Raw genomic sequence first — 27322 nt, forward strand, 5'->3', positions numbered from 1 at the left:
GGAATTTCACATTGACCATGAAACACAGAAGCTGCATCGGGATTGAATACAAAAGGGTAAATGCCAACTTAAGTACTAGAGGAGTGAATCTTCTAAGAGTTTGTGCTTTGATCGGCTCCTCGGAGACCAGTATTAGATTCCGATGCACCAGGGCAGGTTTACTGTACCCCTTGGACCTTCACATTGACCATGAAACACAGAAATTGCATCGGGATAGAATACAAAAGGTACAATGCCGACTTAAGTGTAAGAAGGGTGTATCTTCTAAGAGTTAGTGCTTAGAGCGGCTCCTGGGAGACCAGTATTAGATTCCGATGCACCAGTGCAGGTTTACTGTATCCCTTGGACCTTCACATTGACTATTAAACAGAGATATTCCTTCGGGATTGAATGTAAGAGGGAAACTGCCGATTTAAGTACACGAAGAGTGAATCTTCTAAGAGTTTGTGGTTTGATCGTCTCCTGGGAGACCAGTACTAGATTCCGATGCGCCAGGGCAGGTTTACTGTATCCCTAGGACCTTCACATTGACCATGAAACACAGAAATTGCATCGGCATTGAATTGAAAAGGGACAATGGCGACTTAAGTACACGAAGAGTGAATCTTCTAAGATTTTGTGCTTTGAGCGGCTCCTGGGTAACCCGAATTAGATTCCGATGCACCAGTGCATGTGTACTGTATCCCTTGGACCTTCAGATTCACCATGAAACACAGAATTTGCATCGGGATTGAAAACATAAGGGATAATGCCGCCTTAAGTACAAGAAGAGTGAATCTTCTAAGAGTTTGTGATTTCAGCGTCTCCTGGGAGACCAGTATTAGATTCCGATGCGCCAGTGCAGGTTTACTGTATCCCTAGGACCTTCACATTGACCATCAAACCAAAAACTACATCGGGGGTGAATACAAAAGGGACAATGCCGACTTACGTACAAGAAGAGTGAATCTTCAAAGAGTTTGTGGTTTGAGCGGCTCCTGGGAGACCATTATTAGATTGCGATGCACCAGTGCAGGTTTACTGTATCCCTTGGACCTCCACATTGACCATTAAACAGAGATATTCCTTCGGGATTGAATGTAAGAGGGAAACTGCCGATTTAAGTACACGAAGAGTGAATCTTCTAAGAGTTTGTGGTTTGATCGTCTCCTGGGAGACCAGTACTAGATTCCGATGCACCAGGGCAGGTTTACGGTACCTCTAGCACCTTCACATTGACCATGAAACACAGAAATCGTATCAGGATTGAATACAAGAGGCACAATGCCTACTTAAGTACAAGAAGAATGAATCTTCTAAGATTATCTGCTTTACGCGGCTCCTGGATGACCAGTATCAGATTACGATGCACCAGTTCAGGTTTACTGTATCCCTTGGACCTTCACATTGACCAAGAAACACAGAAATTGCATGGGGATTGAATACAAAATGAACAATGGCGTCTTCAGTACAAGAAGAGTGTATCTTCTAAGAGCTTGCGGTTTGAGCGGCTCCTGGGACACCAGTATTAGATTCCGATGCATCGGTGGAGGTTTACTGTATCTCTTGGACGTTCACATTGACCATGAAACACAGGAATTGCGTCGTGATTGAATATGAAAGGGACAATGAACGACTTAAGTACAAGAAGAGTGAATCTTTTAAGAGTTTGTGGTTTGGGCGGCTCCTGGGAGACCAGTAATAGATTCCGATGCACCAGAGTAGGTTTACTGTATCCCGTGGACCTTCACATTCACCATGAAACATAGATATTGCACCGGCATTGAATACAAAAGGGACAATGCCGACTTAAGTACAAGAAGAGTGAATCTTCTAAGAGTTTAAGTTTTGAGCGGCTCCTAGGAGACCAATATTAGATACCGATGCACCAGTCCAGCTTTACTGTATCCCTTGGACCTTCACATTGACCATGAAAGACAGAAATTGCATCGTGATTGAATACAAAAGGGCAATTCCAACTCAAGTACAGGAGGAGTGAATCTTCTAAGAATTTGTGCTTTGATCGGCTCTTGGGAGACCAGTATTAGATTCCAATGCATCAGTGCAGGATTACTGTATCCCTTGTACCTTCACATTGACCATTAAACACAAAAGTTACATCAGGGTTGAATACAAAAGGGACAATGCCGACTTAAATACAAGAAGGGTGAATCTTCTAAGAGTTTGCGGTTTGATCGGCTCCTGGGAGACCAATATTAGATTCCGATGCACCAGTGCAGGTTTACTGTATCTCTAGGACCTTCACATTGACCATAAAATACCGAAATCACATCGGGATTGAATACAAGAGGCACAAAGTCGACTTAAGTACAAGTAGATAGAATCTTCTAAGATTTTCTGCTTTGAGCGGCTCCTGGGAGACTAGTATTAGATTCTGATGAACCAGTGCAGGTGTACTGTATCCGTTGGAATTTCACATTGACCATGAAACACAGAAATTGCATCGGGAGTGAGTACAAAATGGTCAATGCCAACTTTAGTACTAGAGGAGTGAATCTTCTAAGAGTTTGTGTTTTGATCGGCTCCTGGGAGACCATTATTAGACTCCGATGCACCAGTGCAGGTTAACTGTATCCCTTGGACTTTCACATTGACCATGAAACACAGAAATTGCATCGGGAGTGAATACAAAATGGTCAATGCCAACTTTAGTACTAGAGGAGTGAATCTTCTAAGAGTTTGTGCTTTGATCGGCTCCTGGGAGACCAGAATTAGATTCCGATGAACCGTTGGAGGTTTACTGTATCCCCTGGACCTTCACATTGACCATCAAACACAGAAATTACATCGTGATTGAATACAAAATGGACAGTGACGACTTAAGTACAAAAAGGGTGAATCTTCTAAGAGTTTGTGGTTTGAGCGACTCCTGGGAGACCAGTATTAGATTCCGCTACAACAGTACAGGTTTACTGTATCCCTGAAACACAGAAATTGTATCGGGATTGATTACAAAAGCGAAAATGCCGACATAAGCACAAGAAGAGTGAATCTTCTAAGAGTTTGTGCTTTGAGCGGCTTCTGGGAAACTACTATTAGACTCCGATGCACCAGTGCAGGTTTACTGTATACCTTGGACCTTCACATTGACCATGAAACACAGAAATCGCATTGGGATTGAATACAACAGGTGCAATGCCGACTTATGTACAAGAAGAGTGATTCTTCTAAGAGTTTGTGCTTCGAGCGGCTCCTGGGAGACCAGTATTAGATTCCGATGCTTCAGCGCAGGTCTACTGTATCCCCTGAACCTTCACATTGACCATGAAATACAGAAATTACATCGGGATTGAATACAAAACGGACAGTGACGACTTAAGTACAAAAAGAGTGAATCTTCTAAGAGTTTGTGCTTTGAGCGGCTCCTGGGAGACCAGTATTAAATTCCGCTACACCAGCACAGGTTTACTGTATCCCTTGGACCTTCACATTGACCATGAAACACAGAAATTTTATCGGGATTGAATACAAAAGCGAAAAGGCCGACATAAGTACAAGAAGAGTGAATCTTCTAATAGATTGTGCTTTGAGCGGCCTCTGGGAAACCACTATTAGACTCCGATGCCCCAGTGCAGAATTACTGTATCACTTGGACCTTCACATTGACCATTAAACCGAGAAATTGCTTCGGGATTGAATACAAGTGGGACACTGCCGATTTAAGTACAAGAAGAGTGAATCTTCTAAGAGTTTGTGTTTTGATCGTCTCCTGGGAGACCAGTACTAGATTCCGATGCACCAGGGCAGGACTACTGTACCCTACAACCTTCACATTGACCATGAATTACAGAAAACGCATTGGGATTGAATAAAAGAGGCACAATGCCGACTTATGTACAAGAAGAGTGAACCTTCTAAGATTATCTGCTTTAAGCGGCTCCTGGGTGACCAGTATTAGATTCCGATGCACCAGTTCAGGTTTACTGTATCCCTTGGACCTTCACATTGACCATGAAACACAGGAATTGATTCGGGATTGAATACAAATGGGGCACTGCCGATTTATGTAAAAGAAGAGTGAATCTTCTAAGAGTTTGTGGTTGGAGCGGCTCATGGGAGACCAGTATTTGATTCTGATGGACCAGTGCAGGTATACTGTATCCCTTGGACCTTCACATTGACCATGAAACACAGAAATTGCTGCACGATTAAATATAAAAGGGACAATGAACGACTTAAGTACAAGAAGAGTGATTCTTTTAAGAGTTTGTGGTTTGAGCGGCTCCTGGGAGACCAGTATCTGATTCCGATGCACCAGTGCAGGGTTACTGTATCCCTAGGACCTTCACATACACCATGAAACAAAGAAATTTCATCGGGATAGAAAGCAAAAGTGAAAATGCCGGCTTAAGTACAAGAAGAGTGATTCTTTTAAGAGTTTGTGCTTTGAGCGGCTCCTGGGAGAGCAGTATTAGATTCCGATGCACCAGTGCAGCTTTACTCTATCCCTTGGACCTTCACATTGACCATGAAACACAGAAATTACATGGGGATTGAATACAAAAGGGACAGTGACGACTAAAGTACAAAAAGAGTGAATCATCTAAGAGTTTGTGGTTTGAGCGGCTCCTGGGAGACCAGAATTAGATTCCGATGCACCAGTGCAGGTCTACTGTATCCCTTGGTCCTTCACGTTGACCATTAAACACCAATATTACATCGGGGTTGGATATAAGAGGGACAATGCCGACTTAAGTACAAGAAGAGTGAATCTTCTAAGAGTTAATGGTTTGAGCGGCTCCTGGGAGACCAGTATTCCAGTACTAGATTCCGTTGCACCAGTGCAGTTATACTGTATCCCTTGGCCCTTCCCATTGACCATGGAACACAGAAGTTGTTACAGGATGGAACACTAAAGGGACACTGTCGATTTACGTACAAGAAAAGTGAATCTTCTAAGGCTTTCTGCTTTTAGCGGCTCCTGGGATACTAGTATTAGATTCCGATGCACCAGTGCAGGTTTACTGTATCCCTTGGACCTTCAGATTGACCATGAAACACAGAATTTGCATCGGGATTGAATACAAAAAGGACAATCCCGAGTTAAGTACAAGAAGAGTAAATCTTCTATGAGATTGTGCTTTGAGCGGCGCTTGGGAGACCAGTATTAGATTCCGATGCACCAGTGCAGGTTTACTGTACCCCTTGGAACTTCCCATTGGCCATAAATCACAGAAATTGCTTCGGGAGTGAATACAAAAGAGACACTGCCGATTTATGTAAAAGAAGAGTGAATCTTCTAAGAGTTTGTGGTTTGAGCGGCTCCTGGGAGACCAGTATTAGATTCCGATGCACCAGTGCAGGTTTACTGTACCCCTTAGATCTTCACATTCAACATGAAACACAGAAATTGCTTCGGGATTGAAAACAAAAGGGACAATGCAGAGTTAAGTACAAGATGAGTGAATCCTCTAAGAGTTTGTGATTTGAGCGGCTCCTGGGAGACCAGTATTAGATTCCGATGCACCAGTGCAGGTTTACTGTATCCCTTGGACCTTCACATTGGCCATTAAATCAAAAACTACATCGGGGTTGAATCCAAAAGTGACAATGCCAACTTAAGTACTAGAGGAGTGAGTCTTCTAAGAGTTAGTGCTTAGAGCGGCTCCTGGGAGAACAGTATTAGATTCCGATGCACCAGTGCAGGTGTACTGTATCCCTTGAAACTTCACATTGACCGTGAAACACAGAATTTGCATCGGGATTGAAAACAAAAGGGACAATGCCGACTTAAGTACAAGAAGAATGAATCTTCAAAGAGTTTGTGGTTTGAGCGGCTCCTGGGAGACAATTTTTAGATTCCGATGCACCAGTTCAGGTTTAATGTATCCCTTGGTCCTTCACATTGACAATGAAACACAGAAATTGCATCGGGAATGAATACGAAAGGGACAATGCCGACTTAAGTACAAGAAGAGTGTATCTTCTAAGAGCTTGCGGCTTGAGGGGCTCCTGGGACACCAGTATCAGATTCCGATGCACCGGCGCAGGTTTACTTTATCCCTTGGACCTTCACATTGTCCATGAAACACAGAAATCGCATTGGGATCGATTACAAAAGGCACTATGCCGGCATAAGTACAAGAAGAGTGAATCTTCTAAGAGTTAGCGCTTTGAGCGGCTCCTGGGAGACCTGAATTAGATTCCGATGCACCAGTGCAGGTTTACTGTATCCCTTGGTCCTTCACATTGACCATGAAACACAGAAATTGCATCGGCATTGAATACAAAAGAGATAATGCCGACTTAAGTACAAGAAGAGTGAATCTTCTAAGAGTTTGTGCTTTGAGCGGCTACTGGGAGACCTGAATTAGATTCCGATGCACCAGTTCTGGTTTACTGTATCCCTTGGACCTTCACATTGACCATGAAACACAGAAATTGCATCGGGATTGAATGCAAAAGGGACAATGACGACTTAAGTACAAAAAGAGTGTATCTTCTAAGAGCTTGCGGCTTGAGCGGCTCCTGGGACACCAGTATTAGACTCCGATGCACCGGTGCAGGTTTACTGTATCCCTTGGACCTTCACATTGACCATGAATCACAGAAATCGCATTGGGATTGATTACAAAAGGCACTATGCCGGCATAAGTACAAGAAGAGTAAATCTTCCAGGAGTTTGTGGTTTGAGCGGCGGGACACCTGAATTAGATTGCGATGCACCAGTGCAGGTTTACTGTATCCCCTGGACCTTCAGATTGACCGTGAAACACAGAATTTGTATGGGGATTGAATACAAAATGGACAATCCCAACTTTAGTACAAGAAGAGTGATTCTTCTAAGAGTTTGTGCTATGAGCGGCTCCTGGGAGAACTGTATTAGATTCCGTTGCACCAGTGCAGGTATACTGCATCCCTTGGACCTTCCCATTGACCATGAAACACAGAAATTGTTTCGGGATTGAATACAAAAGGGACACTGCCGATTTATGTCAAAGAAGATTGAATCTTCTAAGAGTTTGTGGTTTGAGCGGCTCGTGGGAGACCAGTATTTGATTCCGATGCACCAGTGCAGGTTTACAGTACGCCTTGGACCTTCACATCGACCATGAAGCACAGAAATTGAATCGGGATTGAATAGAAAACGCACAATGCCGACTTAAGTACAAGAACAGTGAATTTCTAAGAGTTTGTGATTTGAGTGGCTCCTTGGGACACCAGTATTAGATTCCGATGCACCAGTGCAGGTTTACTGTACGCCTTGGACCTTCACATCGACCATGAAGCACAGATATTGCACCGGGATTGAATACAAAAGGCACAATGCAGACTTAAGTACAAGAAGAGTGAATCTTCTAAGAGTTTCTGCTTTGAGCGGCTCCTTGGGACACCAGTATTAGATTCCGATGCACCAGTGCAGGTTTATTGTATTCCTTGGACCTTCACATTGACCATGAAACATAGAAATTGCATCGGGATTGAATACAAATGGCACAATGCCGTCTTAAGTACAAGAAGAGTGAATCTTCTAAGAGTTTGTGCTTTGAGCGGCTCCTGGGGGACCAGGATTAGATTCTGATGCACCAGTGCAGGTTTACTGTAACCCTCGGACCCTCCCATTGACCATGAATCACAGAAATTGCATCGGGATTGAATACAAAAAGACAATGCCAACTTAAGTTCAAGAAGAGTGAATCTTCTAAGAGTTTGTGCTTTGAGCGGCTCCTGGGTGACCAGTATTAGATTCTGATGCACCAGTGCAGGTTTACTGTAACCCTTGGACCTTCACATTGACCATGAATCACAGAAATTGCATCGGGATTGAATACAAAAGGGACAATGCCAACTTAAGTACAAGAAGAGTGAGTCTTCTAAGAGTTTGTGCTTTGAGCGGCTCCTGGGAGACCAGTATTGGATTCCGATGCACCAGTGCAGGTTTACTGTATCCCTTGGACATTCACTTCGACCATGAAACACAGAAATTGTATCGGGATTGATTACAAAATGCACAATGCCGACTTAAGTACAAGAAGAGTGGATCTTCTAAGAGTTTGTGCATTGAGCGACTCCTTGGGACACAGTATAGATTCCGATGCACCAGTGCAGGTTTACTGTATCCCTTGGACATTCATATTGACCATGAAACATAGAAATTGCATCGGGATACAATTAAAAGTGCCAATGCCGAATAAAGTACAAGAAGGGTGAATCTTCTAAGAATTTGTGTTTTGAGCGGCTCCTGGGAGACCAGTCATAGATTTCGATGCACCAGTGCAGGTTTACTGTATCCCTTGGACCTTCAGCGTGACCATGAAACACAGAAATTGCACCGGGATTTATTACAAAAGGGACAACGCCGACTTAAGTACAAGAAGAGTGGATCTTCTATAAGTTTGTGCCTTGGGCGGCTCCTTGGGACACCAGTATTAGATTCCGATGCACCACTGCAGGTTTACTGTATCCCTTGGACCTTCACATTGACCATGAAGCACAGAAATTGAATCGGGATTGAATAGAAAACGCTCAATGCCGACTTAAGTGCAAGAACAGTGAATCTTCTAAGTGTTTGTGATTTGAGCGGCTCCTTGGGACACCAGTATTAGATTCCGATGCACCAGTGCAGCTTTACTGTACCCCTTGGACCTTCATATCGACCATGAAGCACAGATATTGCATCGGGATTGAATACAAAAGGCACAATGCCGACTTAAGTACAAGAAGAGTGAATCTTCTAAGAATTTGTGCTTTGAGCGGCTCCTGGGAGACCAGTCATAGATTCCGATGCACCAGTGCAGGTTTACTGTATCCCTTGGAACCTCAGCGTGACCATGAAACACAGAAATTGCATCGGGATCGATTAAAAAATGCACAATGCCGACATAAGTACAAGAAGAGTGAATTTTCTAAGAGTTTGTGGTTTGAGCGGCTCCTGGGAGACCAGTATCAGATTCCGATGTACCAGTGCTCGTTTGCTGTAACCCTTGGACCTTCACATTGACCATGAATCACAGAAATTGCATCGGGATTGAATACAAAAGGGCCAATGCCAACTTAAGTACAAGAAGAGTGAATCTTCTAAGAGTTTGTGCTTTGAGCGGCTCCTGGGAGACCAGTATTGGATTCCGATGCACCAGTGCAGGTATACTGTATCCCTTTGACATTCACATTGACCATGAAACACAGAAATTGTATCGGGATTGGATACAAAATGCACAATGCCGACTTAAGTACAAGAAGAGTGAATCTTCTAAGAGTTTCAGCCTTGAGAAGCTCCAGGCAGACCAATATTAGATTCCGATGCACTAGTGCCGGTTTACCGTATCCCTTGGACCTTTACATTGACCATGAAACAAAGAAATTGCATCGGGATTGAATACAAAATGTACAATGCCCACTTAAGTACAGGAAGAGTGAATCTTCTAAGAGTTTGTTCTTTGAGCGGCTCCTGGGAGATCAGTATTTGATTCCGATGCACCATTGCTGGTTTAGTGTATCCCTTGGACCTTCACCTTGACCATGAAACACAGAAATTGCATTGGGATTGAATACAGTAGGGACAGTGCCGACTTAAGTACAAGAAGAGTGAATTTTCTAAGAGTTTGTGGTTTGAGCGGCCCCTGGGAGACAAGTATTAGATTCCGACGTACCAGTGCAGGTTTACTGTATCCCTTGGACCTTCAGCTTGACCATGAAACACAGAAATTGCATCGGGATCGATTACAAAAGGCACAATGCCGACTGAAGTCCAAGAGGAGTGGATCTTCTAAGAGTTTGTGCTTTGAGCGGCTCCTTGGGAACCAGTATTAGATTCCGATGCACCAGTGCAGGTTTACTGTATCCCTTGGACCTTCATATTGACCATGAAACACAGAAATTGCATCTGGATTGAATTAAAAGGGACAATGCCGATTTAAGTACAAGAAGAGTGAATCTTCTAAGAATTTGTGCTTTGAGAGGCTCCTGGGAGACCAGTCATAGATTCCGATGCGCCAGTGCAGGTTCACTGTATCCCTTGGACCTTCAGCTTGACCATGAAACACAGAAATTGCATCGGGATCGATTACAAAATGCACAATGCCGACTTATGTACAAGAAGAGTGAATCTTCTAAGAGTTTATTCTATGATCGGCTCGTGGGAGACCAGTAGTAGATTCCGATGCACCAGTGCAGGAATGCTGTATCACTTGGACCTTCACATTGACCATGAAGCACAGAAATTGAATCGGGATTGAATAGAAAACGCACAATGCCGACTTAAGTACAAGAACAGTGAATTTCTAAGAGTTTGTGATTTGAGTGGCTCCTTGGGACACCAGTATTAGATTCCGATGCACCAGTGCAGGTTTACTGTACGCCTTGGACCTTCACATCGACCATGAAGCACAGATATTGCATTGGGATTGAATACAAAAGGCACAATGCAGACTTAAGTACAAGAAGAGTGAATCTTCTAAGAGTTTGTGCGTTGAGCGGCTCCTTGGGACACCAGTATTAGATTCCGATGCACCAGTGCAGGTTTACTGTATTCCTTGGACCTTCACATTGACCATGAAACATAGAAATTGCATCGGGATTGAATACAAATGGCACAATGCCGTCTTAAGTACATGAAGAGTGAATCTTCTAAGAGTTTGTGCTTTGAGCGGCTCCTGGGGAACCAGGATTAGATTCTGATGCACCAGTGCAGGTTTAATGCAACCCTTGGACCTTCACATTGACCATGAATCACAGAAATTGCATCGGGATTGAATACAAAAGGAACAATGCCAACATAAGCACAAGAAGAGTGAATCTTGTAAGAGTTTGTGCTTTGAGCGGCTCCTGGGAGACCAGTATTGGATTCAGATGCACCAGTGCAAGTTTACTGTATCCCTTTGACATTCACATTGACCATGAAACACAGAAATTGTATCGGGATTGGATACAAAATGCACAATGCCGACTTAAGTACAAAAAGAGTGAAACTTCTAAGAGTTTGAGCCTTGAGAAGCTCCTGGCAGACCAGTATTAGATTCCGATGGACCAGTGCAGGTTTACTGTATTCCTTGGACCTTCACATTGACCATGAAACTTAGAAATTGCATCGGGATTGAATACAAAAGCAGAATGCTTTCTCAAGTACAAGACGAGTGAATGTTCTAAGAGTTTGAACTTTGAGCGGCTCCTGGGTGACCAGAATTAGATTCTGATGCACCAGTGCAGGTTTACTGTAACCCATGGACCTTCACATTGACCATGAATCACAGAAATTGCATCGGGATTGAATACAAAGGGACAATGCCAACTTAAGTACAAGAAGAGTGAGTCTTCTAAGAGTTTGTGCTTTGAGCGGCTCCTGGGTGACCAGTATTAGATTCCAATGCACCAGTGCAGGTTTACTGTAACCCATGGACCTTCACATTGACCATGAATAACAGAAATTGCATCGGGATTGAATACAAAAGGGACAATGCCAACTTAAGTACAAGAAGAGTGAGTCTTCTAAGAGTTTGTGCTTTGAGCGGCTCCTGGGAGACCAGTATTGGATTCCGATGCACCAGTGTAGGTTTACTGTATTCCTTGGACCTTCACATTGACCATGAAACTTAGAAATTGCATCGGGATTAAATACAAAAGCAGAATGCTTTCTTAAGTACAAGACGAGTGAATGTTCTAAGAGTTAGAGATTTGAGAGGTTCCGGGCACACCGGTATTAGATTCCGATGCACCAGTGCAGGTTTACTGTATCCCTTGGACCATTACATTGACCAAGAAACAAAGAAATTGCATCGGGATTGAATACAAATTGCACAATGCCAACTTAAGTACAAGAAGAGTGAATCTTCAAAGAGTTTGGGGCTTTGAGCGGCTCCTGGGAGACCAGTATTGGATTCCGATGCACCAGTGCAGGTATACTGTATCCCTTTGACATTCACATTGACCATGAAACACAGAAATTGTATCGGGATTGGATACAAAATGCACAATGCCGACTTAAGTACAAGAAGAGTGAATCTTCTAAGAGTTTCAGTCTTGAGAAGCTCCAGGCAGACCAGTATTAGATTCCGATGCACCAGTGCAGGTTTACTGTATCCCTTGGACCTTCACATTGACCATGAAACATAGAAATTACATCGGGATTGAATACAAAATGCACAATGCCGTCTTAAGTACAAAACGAGAGAATCTTCAAAGAGTTTGTGCTTTGAGCGGCTCCTGGGACACCAGTATTAGATTCTGATACACCAGTGCAGGTTTACTGTAACCCTTGGACCTTCACAGTGACCATGAATCACAGAAATTGCATCGGGATTGAATATAAAAGGGCCAATGCCAACCTAAGTACAAGAAGAGTGAATCTTCAAAGAGTTTGTACTTTGAGCGGCTCCTGAGAGAGAACTGTTACATTCTGATGCACCACTGCCGGTTTAATGTATCCCTTGGACATTCACATTGACCATGAAACACGGAAATTGTATCGGGATTGGATACAAAATGCACAATGCCGGCTTAAGTGCAAGAAGAGTGAATCTTCTAAGAGTTAGAGAGTTGAGAGGCTCCTGGCACACCAGTATTAGATTCCGATGCACCAGTGCCGGTTTACCGTATCCCTTGGCCATTTACATTGACCATGAAACAAAGAAATTGCATCGGGATTGAATACAAAATGCACAATGCCGACTTGAGTACAGGAAGAGTGAATCTTCTAAGAGTTTGGTCTTTGAGCGGCTATTGGGAGATCAGTATTTGATTCTGATGCACAATGCTGGTTTAGTGTATCCGTTGGACCTTCACCTTGACCATGAAACACAGAAATTGCATCGGGATAGAATACAAAAGGCACAATGCCGACTTAAGTACAAGAAGAGTGAATCTTCTAAGAATTTGTGCTTTGAGCGGCTCCTGGGTGACCAGTCATAGATTCCGACGCACCAGTGCAGGTTTACTGAATCCCTTGGACCTTCAGCGTGACCATGAAACACAGAAATTACATCGGGATCGAATACAAAAGGCACAATGCCGACTTAAGTACAAGAAGAGTGATCTTTCTAAGAGTTTGTGCTTTGACCGGCGCCTTGGGACACCAGTATTAGATTCCGAAGCACCAGTGCAGGTTTACTGTATTCCTTGGACCTTCACATTGACCATGAAACATAGAAATTGCATCGGGATTGAATACAAAAGGCACAATGCCGTCTTAAGTACAAGAAGAGTGAATCTTCTAAGAGTTTGTGCTTTGAGCGGCAATTGGGGGACCAGGATTAGATTCTGATGCACCAGTGCAGGTTTAGTGTAACCCTTGGACCTTCACATTGACCATGAATCATAGAAATTGCATCGGGATTGAGTACAAAAAGCACAATGCCGACTTAAGTACAAGAAGAGTGGATCTTCTAAGAGTTTGTGCTTTGAGCGGCTCCTGGGAGACCAGTCATAGATTCCGATGCACCAGTGCAGGTTTACTGTATTCCTTGGCACTTCAGCTTGACCATGAAACACAGAAATTGCATCACGATATATTACAAAATGCACAATGCCGACTTAAGTACAAGAAGAGTGAATCTTCTAAGAGTTTATTCTATGAGCGGCTCCTGAGAGACCAGTAGTAGATTCCGATGCACCAGTGCAGGTATACTGTATCACTTGGACCTCTACATTGACCATGAAACACACAAATTGCGTCGGGATAGATTACAAAACGGACAACGCGACTTAAGTACAAGAAGAGTGGATCTTCTAAGAGTTTGTGCTTTGAGCGGCTCCTTGGGACACCAGTATTAGATTCCGATGCACCAGTGCAGGTTTACTGTAACCCTTGGACTTTCACATTGACCATGAAGCACAGAAATTGCATCGGGATTGAATAGATAACGCACAATGCCGACTTAAGTACAAGAGGAGTGAAACTTCTAAGAGTTTGTTCTTTGAGCGGCTCCTGGGATACCAGTATTGGATTCCGATGCATCAGTGCAGGTTTACTGTATCCCTTGGAGATTCACATTGAAAATGAAACACAGAAATTGTATCCGGATTGGATACAAAATGCACAATGCCGACTTAAGTACAAGAACAGTGAATCATCTAAGAGTTTGAGTTTTGAAAGGTTCCTGGCAGTCCTGTATTAGATTCCGATGCACCAGTGCAGGTTTACTGTGTCCCTTGGACCTTCACATTGAACATGTAACAAAGAAATTGCATCGCCATTGAATACAAAACGCGCAATGCCGACTTAAGTGCAAGAAGAGTGAATCTTCTAAGAGTTTGTGTTTTGAGCCTCTCCTGGGAGACCAGTAATAGATTCCGATGCACCAGTGCAGGTTTACTGTATCCCTTGGACCTTCACATTGACCATGAAGCACAGAAATTGCATCGGGATCGAATGCAAAAGGCACAATGCCAACTTAAATACAAGAAGATTGAATCTTCTAAGAGTTTGTGCTTTCAGCAGATCCTGGAAGACCAGTATTAGTTTCCGATGCACCAGAAGCAGGTTTACTGTATCCCTTGGACATTCACATTGACCATGAAACGCAGAAATTGCATCGGGATTGAATGCAAAAGGCACAATGCCAACTTAAGTACAAGAAAAGTGAATCTTCTACCAGTTTGTGGATGAAGCTGCTCCTGGGAGACCTGTATTACTTTACGAGGCACCAGTGCACGTTAACCGTATCCCTTTCACCTTCACATTGACCATGAGACACAGAAATTGCATCGGGATTGAATACAAAATCGACAATGCCGACTTAAGCACAAGAAGAGTAAATCTTCTAAGAGTTTGTGGTTTGTGCGGCTCCTGGGAGACCAGTTTCTGATTCCGAGGCATCAGTGAAGGTTTACCGTATCCATTGGTCCTTCACATTGACCATGAAACACAGAAATTGCATCGGGATTGAATACAACATGCACAATGCCAACTTAAGTACATGAAGAGTGAATCTTCTATGAGTTTGTGATTTGAGCGACTCCTGGGAGACCAGTATTAGATTCCGATGCAACAGTGCAGGTTTATTGTATCCCTTGGACCTTCACATTGACCATGAAACACAGAAATTGCATCGGGATTGAATACAAAAGGCACAATGAGTACTTAAGTACAATAAATGTGAATCTTCTAAGAGTTTGTGCTTTGAGCGGCTGCAGGGAGACCAGTATTAGATTCCGATGCACCAGTGCAGTTTTACTGTATCTCTAGGACCTTCACATTGACCATGAAACACAGAAATTGCATCGAGATTGAGTACAATTGGGACAATGCCGACTTAAGAACAAGATGAGTGACTCCTCTAAGAGTTTGTGCTTTGAGCGGCCCCTGGGGGACCAGTATTAGATTCCGATGAACTAGTGCAGGTTTACCGTATCCCTTGGACCTTCACATTGACCGTGAAAGACAGAAATTCATCGGGAATGAAATCAAAAGGTGCAATGCGGAGTTAAGTACAAGAACAGTGTATCTTCTAAGAGTTTGTGCTTTGAGCGGCTCCTGGGAGACCTGTATTAGATTCCGCTGCACCAGTACAGGTTTACTGTATCTCTTGGGACATCACATTGACCATGAAACATAGAAATTGTATAGGTATTGTATACAAAACGCACAATGTCGACTTAAGTACAAGAACGTTGAATTTTCTAGGAGATTGAGTTTTGAGAGGCTCCTGGCAGCCCAGGATTAGATTCCGATACACCAGTGCAAGTTTACTGTAACCCTTGGACCTTCACATTGACCATGAAACACAGAAATTGTATCGGGATTGGATACAAAATGCACAATGCCGAGTTAAGTACAAGAAGAGTGAATCTTCTAAGAGTTTGAGCCTTGAGAAGCTCCAGGCAGTCCAGTATTAGATTCCGATGCACCAGTGCAGGTTTACTGTATCCCTTGGACCTTCACATTGACCATGAATCATAGAAATTGCATCGGGATTGAATACAAAAGGCACAATGACGTCTTAAGGACAAGACGAGTGAATCTTCAAAGAGTTTGTGCTTTGAGCGGCTCCTGGGACACCAGTATTTAATTCTGATACACCAGTGCAGGTTTACTGTAACCCTTGGACCTTCACATTGACCATGAATCACAGAAATTGCATCGGGATTGCGTACAAAAGTGCCAATGCCAACCTAAGTACAAGAAGAGTGAATCTTCTAAGAGTTTGTACTTTGAGCGGCTCCTGAGACACCACTACTACATTCCGATGCACCAGTGCAGGTTTACTGTATCCCTTGGACATTCACATTGACCATGAAACACGGATATTGTATCGGTATTGGATACAAAATGCACAGTGCCGGCTTAAGTGCAAGAAGAGTGAATCTTCTAAGAGTTAGAGATTTGAGAGGCTCCTGGCTCACCAGTATTAGATTCCGATGCACCAGTGCAGGTTTACCGTATCCCTTGGACCTTTACATTGACCATGAAACAAAGAAATTGCAAATTTCTAACAGTTTGTACTTTGAGCGGCTCCTGAGACACCACTATTTCATTCCGATGCACCAGTGCAGGTTTACTGTATCCCTTGGACATTCACATTGACCATGAAACACGGATATTGTATCGGGATTGGAAACAAAATGCACAGTGCCGGCTTAAGTGCAAGAAGAGTGAATCTTCTAAGAGTACCAGACGTACCAGTGCAGGTTTACTGTATCGCTTGGACCCTCAGCTTGACCATGAAACACAGAAATTGCATCGGGATCGATTACAAAAGGCACAATGCCGACTTAAGTACAAGAAGAGTGGATCTTCTAAGAGTTTGTACTTTGAGCGGCTCCTTGGGACACCAGTATTAGATTCCGATGCACCAGTGCAGGTTTACTGTACCCTTGGACCTTCATATTGACCATGAAACATAGAAATTGCATCGGGATTGAATTAAAAGGGACAATGCCGACTTAAGTACAAGAAGAGGGAATCTTCTAAGACTTTGTGCTTTGAGCGGCTCCTGGGAGACCAGTCATAGATTCCGATGCACCAGTGCAGGTTTACTGTATTCCTTGGACTTCAGCATGACCATGAAACACAGAAATTGCATCGGGTATTATTACAAAATGCACAATGCCGACTTAAGTACAAGAAGAGTGAATCTTCTAAGAGCTTATTCTATGAGCGGCTCCTGAGAGACCAGTAGTAGATTCCGATGCACCAGTGCAGGTATACTGTATCACTTGGACCTCTACATTGACCATCAAACACAGAAATTGCGTCGGGATAGATTACAAAACGCACAATGCCGACTTAAGTACAAGAAGAGTGAATCTTCTAAAAGTTTGTGCTTTGAGCGGCTCCTGGGAGACCAGTATTGGATTCCGATGCACCAGTGCAGGTTTACTGTATCCCTTGGAGGTTCACATTGACCATGAAACACAGAAATTGTATCCAGATTGGATACAAAATGCACAATGCCGACTTAAGTGCAAGAACAGTGAATCGTCTAAGAGTTTGAGTTTTGAGAGGTTCCTTTCAGTCCTGTATTAGATTCCGATGCACCAGTTCAGGTTTACTGTGTCCCTTGGATCTTCACATTGAACATGTAACAAAGAAATTGCATCGCCATTGAATACAAAACGCACAGTGCCGACTTAAGTGCAAGAAAAGTGAATCTTCTAAGAGTTTGTGCTTTGAGCGGCCCCTGGGAGACCAGTATTAGATTCCGATGAACTAATGCTGGTTTACCGTATCCCTTGGACCTTCACATTGACCATGAAAGACAGAAATTCATCGGGAATGAAATCAAAAGGTGCAATGCGGAGTTTAGTACAAGAACAGTGTATCTTCTAAGAGTTTGTTCTTTGAGCGGCTCCTGGGAGACCTGTATTAGATTCCGCTGCACCAGTGCAGGTTTACTGTATCTCTTGGGACATCACATTGACCATGAAACATAGAAATTGTATCGGTATTGGATACAAAACGCACAATGTCGACTTAAGTACAAGAACGGTGAATCTTCTAGGAGATTGGGTTTTGAGCGGCTCCTGGGAGACCAGTATTGGATTCCGATGCACCTGTGAAGGTTTACTGTATCCCTTGGACATTCACATTGACCATGAAACAAAGAAATTGCATCGGGATTGAATACAAAATGCACAATGCCGACTTAAGTACAAGAAAAGTGAATCTTCTAAGACCTTGAGTTTTGAGAGGCTCCTGGCGGGCCAGCATTAGATTCCGATGCACCAGAGCAGATTTACTGTATCCCTTGGACCTTTACATTGACCATGAAACAAAGAAATTGCATCGGGATTGAATACAAAACGCACAATGCCGACTTAAGTACTAGAAGAGTGAATCTTCTAAGAGTTTGTGCTTTGAGCGGCACGTGGGAGACCAGTAATTGATTCCGATGCACCAGTGCTGGTTTAGTGTATCCCTTGGACCTTCACCTTGACCATGAAACACAGTAATTGCATCGGGATTGAATACAATGGGGACAGTGCCGACTTAAGTACAAGAAGAGTGAATTTTCTAAGAGTTTGTGGTTTGAGCGGCTCCTGAGCCACCACTATTACATTCCGATGCACCAGTGCAGGTTTACTGTATCCCTTGGACCTTCACATTGACCATGAAACATAGAAATTGCATCGGGATTGAATACAAAATGCAAAATGACGTCTTAAGGACAAGACGAGTGAATCTTCAAAGAGTTTGAGCTTTGAGCGGCTCCTGGGACACCAGTATTTAATTCTGATACACCAGTGCAGGTTTACTGTAACCCTTGGACCTTCACATTGACCATGAATCACAGAAATTGCATCGGGATTGAGTACAAAAGGGCCAATGCCAACCTAAGTACAAGAAGAGTGAATCTTCTAAGAGTTTGTACTTTGAGCGGCTCCTGAGACACCACTATTACATTCCGATGCACCAGTGCAGGTTTACTGTATCCCTTGGACATTCACATTGACCATGAAACACGGATATTGTATCGGTATTGGATACAAAATGCACAGTGCCGGCTTAAGTGCAAGAAGAGTGAATCTTCTAAGAGTTAGAGATTTGAGAGGCTCCTGGCTCACCAGTATTAGATTCCGATGCACCAGTGCAGGTTTACCGTATCCCTTGGACCTTTACATTGACCATGAAACAAAGAAATTGCATCGGGAATGAATACAAAATGCACAATGCCGACTTAAGTACAGGAAGAGTGAATCTTCTAAGAGTTTGTGCTTTGAGCGGCTCCTGGGAGATCAGTATTTGATTCCGATGCACCAGTGCTGGTTTAGTGTATCCCTTGGAGCTTCACCTTGACCATGAAACACAGAAATTGCATCGAGATTGAATACAATAGGGACAGTGCCGACTTAAGTACAAGAAGAGTGAATTTTCTAAGAATTTGTGGTTTGAGCGGCTCCTGAGACACCACTATTACATTCCGATGCACCAGTGCAGGTTTACTGTGTCCCTTGGACATTCACATTGACCATGAAACACGGATATTGTATCGGGATTGGATACAAAATGCACAGTGCCGGCTTAAGTGCAAGAAGAGTGAATCTTCTAAGAGTACCAGACGTACCAGTGCAGGTTTACTGTTTCCCTTAGACCCTCAGCTTGACCATGAAACACAGAAATTGCATCGGGATCGATTACAAAAGGCACAATGCCGACTTAAGTACAAGAAGAGTGGATCTTCTAAGAGTTTGTACTTTGAGCGGCTCCTTGGGACACCAGTATTAGATTCCGATGCACCAGTGCATGTTTACTGTATCGCTTGGACCTTCATATTGACCATGAAACATAGAAATTGCATCGGGATTGAATTAAAAGAGGAAAATGCCGACTTAAGTACAAGAAGAGGGAATCTTCTAAGACTTTGTGCTTTGAGCGGCTCCTGGGAGACCAGTCATAGATTCCGATGCACCAGTGCAGGTTTACTGTCTTCCTTGGACCTTCAGCATGACCATGAAACACAGAAATTGCATCGGGATTTATTACAAAATGCACAATGCCGACTTAAGTACAAGAAGAGTGAATCTTCTAAGAGCTTATTCTATGAGCGGCTCCTGAGAGACCAGTAGTAGATTCCGATGCACCAGTGCAGGTATACTGCATCACTTGGACCTCTACATTGACCATCAAACACGGAAATTGCGTCGGGATAGATTACAAAACGGAGAACGCCGACTTAAGTACAAGAAGAGTGGATCTTCTAAGAGTTTGTGCTTTGAGCGGCCCCTTGGGACACCAGTATTAGATTCCGATGCACCAGTGCAAGTTTACTGTAACCCTTGGACCTTCACATTGACCATGAAGCACAGAAATTGCATCGGGATTGAATAGATAACGCACAATGCCGGCTTAAGTACAAGAAGAGTGAATCTTCTAAGAGTTTGTGCTTTGAGCGGCCCCTGGGAGACCAGTATTAGATTCCGATGAACTAATGCTGGTTTACCGTATCCCTTGGACCTTCACATTGACCATGAAAGACAGAAATTCATCGGGAATGAAATCAAAAGGTGCAATGCGGAGTTTAGTACAAGAACAGTGTGTCTTCTAAGAGTTTGTTCTTTGAGCGGCTCCTGGGAGACCTGTATTAGATTCCGCTGCACCAGTCCAGGTTACTGTATCTCTTGGGACATCACATTGACCATGAAACATAGAAATTTTATCGGTATTGGATACAAAACGCACAATGTCGACTTAAGTACAAGAACGGTGAATCTTCTAGGAGATTGGGTTTTGAGAGGCTCCTGGTAGCCCAGGATTAGATTCCGATGCACCAGTGCAAGTTTACTGTAACCCTTGGACCTTCACATTGACCATGAAGCTTAGATATTGCATCGGGATTGAATACGAAAGGGACAATGCCAACTTAAGTACAAGAAGAGTGAATCGTCTAAGAGTTTGTGCTTTGAGCGGCTCCTGGGAGACAAGTATTGGATTCCGATGCACCAGTGCAGGTTTACTATATCCCTTGGACGTTCACATTGACCATGAATCACAGAAATTGCATCGGGATTGAATACAAAATGGACAATGCCAACTTAAGTACAAGAAGAGTGATTCTTCAAAGAGTTTGTGCTTTGAGCGGCTCCTGGGAAATCAGTATTAGATTTCGATGCAACAGTGCAGGTTTACTGTATTCCTTGGACCTTCACATTGATCATGAAACACACAAATTGCATCGAGATTGAATACCTTTGGGACAATGTCGATTTAAGAACAAGATGAGTGAATCTTCTAAGAGTTTGTGCTTTGAGCGGCCCCTGGGAGACCAGTATTAGATTCCGATGAACTAGTGCAGGTTTACCGTATCCCTTGGACCTTCACATTGACCATGAAACACAGAAATTGCATCGGAAATGTATACAAAAGGTACAATGCTTTCTTAAGTACATGAAGAGTGAATCCTCTACGAGTTTGTGCTTTGAGCTGCTCTTGGGAGACCGCTATGAGATTCCGATGCACCAGTGCAAGTTCACTGTATTCTTTGGACCTTCTCATTGACCATGAAACATAGAAATTGGATCGGGATTGGATACAAAATGCACAATGCCGACTTAAGTACAAGAACAGTGAATCTTCTAAGAGTTTGTGCTTTGAGTGGCTCTTGGGGGACCAGTATTAGATTCTGATGCACCTGTGCAGGTTTACAGTAACCCTTGGACCTTCAGATTGACCATAAAACACAGAAATTGCATCGGGATCGATTACAAAAGGCACCATGCCGTCTTAAGTACAAGACGAGTGAATCTTCAATGAGTTTGTGCTTTGAGCGGCTCCGGGGAGACCAGTATTAGATTCTGATGCACCAGTGCACGTTTACTCTAACCCTTGGGCCGTCACATTGACCATGAATAACAGAAATTGCATCGGGATTGAATACAAAAGGGACAATGCCAGGTTAAGTACAAGAAGAGTGAATCTTCTAAGATTTTGTGCTTTGAGCGGTTCCTGAGAGACCAGTATTGGATTCCGATGCACCACTGCAGGTTTACTGTGTCCCTTGGACACTCACATTGACCATGAAACAAAGAAATTGCATCGGGATTGAATACAAAATGCACAATGCCGACTTAAGTACAAGAACAGTGAATCTTCTAAGACCTTGAGTTTTGAGAGGCTCCTGGGATACCAGCATTAGTTTCCGTTGCACCAGTGCAGGTTTACTGTATCCCTTGGACCCTCACATTGAACATGAAACAAAGAAATTGCTTCGCGATTGAATACAAAACGCACAATGCCGACTTAAGTACAAGAAGAGTGAATCTTCTAAGAGTTTGTGCTTTGAGGGGCTCCTTGGGACACCAGTATTAGATTTCGATGCAGCAGTGCAGGTTTACTGTACCCCTTGGACCTTCACATTGACCATGAAGCTTAGATATTGCATCGGGATTGAATACAAAAGGCACAATGGCGACTTAAGTACAAGAAGAGTGAATTTTCAAAGAGTTTGTACTTTGACCGGCTCCTTGGAGGCCAGTATTAGATTCCGATGCACCAGTGCAGGTTTACTGTATCGCTTCTACCTTCACATTGACCATGGAACAAAGATATTGCATCGGGATTGAATACAAAATGCTCAATGCCGACTTAAGTACAAGAAGAGTGAATCGTCTAAGAGTTTGTGCTTTGAGCGGCTCCTGGGAGACAAGTATTGGATTCCGATGCAACAGTGCAGGTTTACTATATCCCTTGGACGTTCACCTTGACCATGAAACATAGAAATTGTATCGGGATTGGATACAATAAGCACAATGCCAACTTAAGTACAAGAACAGTGAATCTCCTAAGAGTTTGAGTTTTGAGAGGCTCCTGGGAGACCAGTATTAGATTCCGATGCACCAGTGCAGGTTTACTGTAACCCTTGGACCTTCACATTGACCATGAATCACAGAAATTGCATCGGGATTGAATACAAAAGGGACAATGCCAACTTAAGTACAAGAAGAGTGATTCTTCTAAGAGTTTGAGCTTTGAGCGGCTCCTGGGAGACCAGTATTAGATTTCGATGCAACAGTGCAGGTTTACTGTATCCCTTGGACCTTCACATTGATCATGAAACACAGAAATTGCATCGAGATTGAATACCTTTGGGACAATGTCGACTTAAGAACAAGATGAGTGAATCTTCTAAGAGTTTGTGCTTTGAGCGGCCCCTGGGAGACCTGTATTAGATTCCGATGAACTAGTGCAGGTTTACCGTATCCCTTGGACCTTCACATTGACCATGAAACACAGAAATTGCATCTGGAATGAATACAAAAGATGCAATGCTTTCTTAAGTACATGAAGAGTGAATCCTCTATGAGTTCGTGCTTTGAGCTGCTCTTGGGAGACCACTATCAGATTCCGATGCCCCAGTGCAAGTTCACTGTATTCTTTGGACCTTCTCATTGACCATGAAACATAGAAATTGGATCGGGATTGGATACAAAATGCACAATGCTGACTTAAGTACAAGAAGAGTGAATCTTCTAAGAGTTTGTGCTTTGAGTGGCTCTTGGGGGACCAGTATTAGATTCTGATGCACCTGTGCAAGTTTACAGTAACCCTTGGACCTTGAGATTGACCATAAAACACAGAAATTGCATCGGGATCGATTACAAAAGGCACCATGCCGTCTTAAGTACAAGACGAGAGAATCTTCAAAGAGTTTGTGCTTTGAGCGGCTCCGGGGAGACCAGTATTAGATTCTAATGCACCAGTGCACGTTTACTGTAACCCTTGGGCCGTCACATTGACCATGAATCACAGAAATTGCATCGGGATTGAATACAAAAGGGACAATGCCAGCTTAAGTACAAGAAGAGTGAATCTTCTAAGAGTTTGTGCTTTGAGCGGCTCCTGAGAGACCAGTATTGGATTCCGATGCACCACTGCAGGTTTACTGTATCCCTTGGACACTCACATTGACCATGAAACACAATATTTGTATCGGGATTAAATACAAAATGCACAATGCCGACTTAAGTACAAGAACAGTGAATCTTCTACAAGTTTGAGATTTGAGAGGATCCTGGGGGCCCAGTATTAGATTCCGATGGACCACTGCAGGTTTACTGTATCCCTTGGACCTTCACATTGACCGTGAAACATAGAAATTGCATCGGGATTGAATACAAAAGGCACAATGCCGTCTTAAGGACAAGACGAGTGAATCTTCAAAGAGTTTGGGCTTTGAGCGGCTCCTGAGACACCACTATTACATTCCGATGCACCAGTGCAGGTTTACTGTATCCCTTGGACATTCACATTGACCACGAAACACGGATATTGTATCGGTATTGGATACAAAATGCACAGTGCCGGCTTAAGTGCAAGAAGAGTGAATCTTCTAAGAGTTAGAGATTTGAGAGGCTCTTGGCTCACCAGTATTAGATTCCGATGCACCAGTGCAGGTTTACCGTATCCCTTGGACCTTTACATTGCCCATGAAACAAAGAAATTGCATCGGGAATGAATACAAAATGCACAATGCCGACTTAAGTACAGGAAGAGTGAATCTTCTAAGAGTTTGTGCTTTGAGCGGCTCCTGGGAGATCAGTATTTGATTCCGATGCACCAGTGCTGGTTTAGTGTATCCCTTGGACCTTCACCTTGACCATGAAACACAGAAATTGCATCGGGATTGAATACAGTAGGGACAGTGCCGACTTAAGTACAAGAAGAGTGAATTTTCTAAGAATTTGTCGTTTGAGCGGCTCCTGAGACACCACTATTACATTCCGATGCACCAGTGCAGGTTTACTGTATCCCTTGGACATTCACATTGACCATGAAACACGGATATTGTATTGGGATTGGATACTAAATGCACAGTGCCGGCTTAAGTGCAAGAAGAGTGAATCTTCTAAGAGTTAGAGATTTGAGAGGCTCCTGGCTCACCAGTATTAGATTCCGATGCACCAGTGCAGGTTTACCGTATCCCTTGGACCTTTCCATTGACCATGAAACAAAGAAATTGCAAATTTCTAAGAGTTTGTACTTTGAGCGGCTCCTGAGACACCACTATTACATTCCGATGCACCAGTGCAGGTTTACTGCATCCCTTGGACATTCACATTGACCATGAAACACGGATATTGTATCGGGATTGGATACAAAATGCACAGTGCCGGCTTAAGTGCAAGAAGAGTGAATCTTCTAAGAGTACCAGACGTACCAGTGCAGGTTTACTGTATCCCTTGGACCCTCAGCTTGACCATGAAACACAGAAATTGCATCGGGATCGATTACAAAAGGCACAATGCCGTCTTAAGTACAAGAAGAGTGGATCTTCTAAGAGTTTGTACTTTGAGCGGCTCCTTGGGACACCAGTATTAGATTCCGATGCACCAGTGCAGGTTTACTGTATCCCTTGGACCTTCATATTGACCATGAAACATAGAAATTCCATCGGGATTGAATTAAAAGGGACAATGCCGATTTAAGTACAAGATGAGGGAATCTTCTAAGACTTTGTGCTTTGAGCGGCTCCTGGGAGACCAGTCATAGATTCCGATGCACCAGTGCAGGTTTACTGTATTCCTTGGACCTTCAGCATGACCATGAAACACAGAAATTGCATCGGGATTTATTACAAAATGCACAATGCCGACTTAAGTACAAGAAGAGTGAATCTTCTAAGAGCTTATTCTATGAGCGGCTCCTGAGAGACCAGTAGTAGATTCCGATGCACCAGTGCAGGTGTACTGTATCACTTGGACCTCTACATTGACCATCAAACACGGAAATTGCGTCGGGATAGATTACAAAACGGAGAACGCCGACTTAAGTACAAGAAGAGTGGATCTTCTAAGAGTTTGTGCTTTGAGCGGCCCCTTGGGACACCAGTATTAGATTCCGATGCACCAGTGCAAGTTTACTGTAACACTTGGACCTTCACATTGGCCATGAAGCACAGAAATTGCATCGGGATTGAATAGATAATGCACAATGCCGACTTAAGTACAAGAAGAGTGAATCTTCTAAGAGTTTGTGCTTTGAGCGGCCCCTGGGAGACCAGTATTAGATTCCGATGAACTAATGCTGGTTTACCGTATCCCTTGGACCTTCACACTGACCATGAAAGACGGAAATTCATCGGGAATGAAATCAAAAGGTGCAATGCGGAGTTTAGTACAAGAACAGTGTGTCTTCTAAGAGTTTGTTCTTTGAGCGGCTCCTGGGAGACCTGTATTAGATTCCGCTGCACCAGTGCAGGTTACTGTATCTCTTGGGACATCACATTGACCATGAAACAAAGAAATTTTATCGGTATTGGATACAAAACGCACAATGTCGACTTAAGTACAAGAACGGTGAATCTTCTAGGAGATTGGGTTTTGAGAGGCTCCTGGTAGCCCAGGATTAGATTCCGATGCACCAGTGCAAGTTTACTGTAACCCTTGGACCTTCACATTGACCATGATTAACAGAAATTGCATCGGGATTGAATATCAAAGGGACAATGACAACTTAAGTACAAGAAGAGTGATTCTTCTAAGAGTTTGTGCGTTTGAGCGGCTCCTGGGAGACCAGTATTGGATTCCGATGCACCTGTGAAGGTTTACTGTATCCCTTGGACATTCACATTGACCATGAAACAAAGAAATTGCTTCGGGATTGAATACAAAATGCACAATGCCGACTTAAGTACAAGAACAGTGAATCTTGTAATACCTTGAGTTTTGAGAGGCTCCTGGCAGACCAGCATTAGATTCCGATGCACCAGTGCAGGTTTACTGTATCCCTTGGACCTTCACGTTGACCATGAAACAAAGAAATTGCATCGGGATTGAATACAAAATACACAATGCCGACTTAAGTACAAGTTGAGTGAATCTTCTAAGAGTTTGTGCATTGAGCGGCTCCTGGGAGACCAGTATTAGATTCCGATGCACCAGAGCAGGTTAACTGTATCCCTTGGACGTCCAGCTTGACCACGAAACACAGATATTGCATCGGGATCGATTACAAAATGAACAATGCCGACTTAAGTACAAGAATAGTGAATCTTCTAAGAGTTTGTGCTTTGAGCGGCTCCTTGGGACACCAGTATTAGATTCCGATGCAGCAGTGCAGGTTTACTGTACCCCTTGGACCTTCACATTGACCATGAAGCTTAGATATTGCATCGGGATTGAATACGAAAGGCACAATGGCGACTTAAGTACAAGAAGAGTGAATTTTCTAAGAGTTTGTACTTTGACCGGCTCCTTGGAGGCCAGTATTAGATTCCGATGCACCAGTGCAGGTTTACTGTATCGCTTTGACCTTCACATTGACCATGGAACACAGATATTGCATGGGGATTGAATACAAAATGCACAATGCCGACTTAAGTACAAGAAGAGTGAATCTTCTTAGAGATTGTTCTTTGTGCGGCTCCTGGGAGACCAGTAGTAGATTTCGATGCACCAGTGCAGGTATACTGTATCACTTGGACCTTTACATTGACCACGAAACACAGAAATTGCA

The sequence above is a fragment of the Schistocerca piceifrons genome, chromosome 3 (genome assembly GCF_021461385.2).
Source record: "Schistocerca piceifrons isolate TAMUIC-IGC-003096 chromosome 3, iqSchPice1.1, whole genome shotgun sequence".
Taxonomy (NCBI): domain Eukaryota; kingdom Metazoa; phylum Arthropoda; class Insecta; order Orthoptera; family Acrididae; genus Schistocerca; species Schistocerca piceifrons.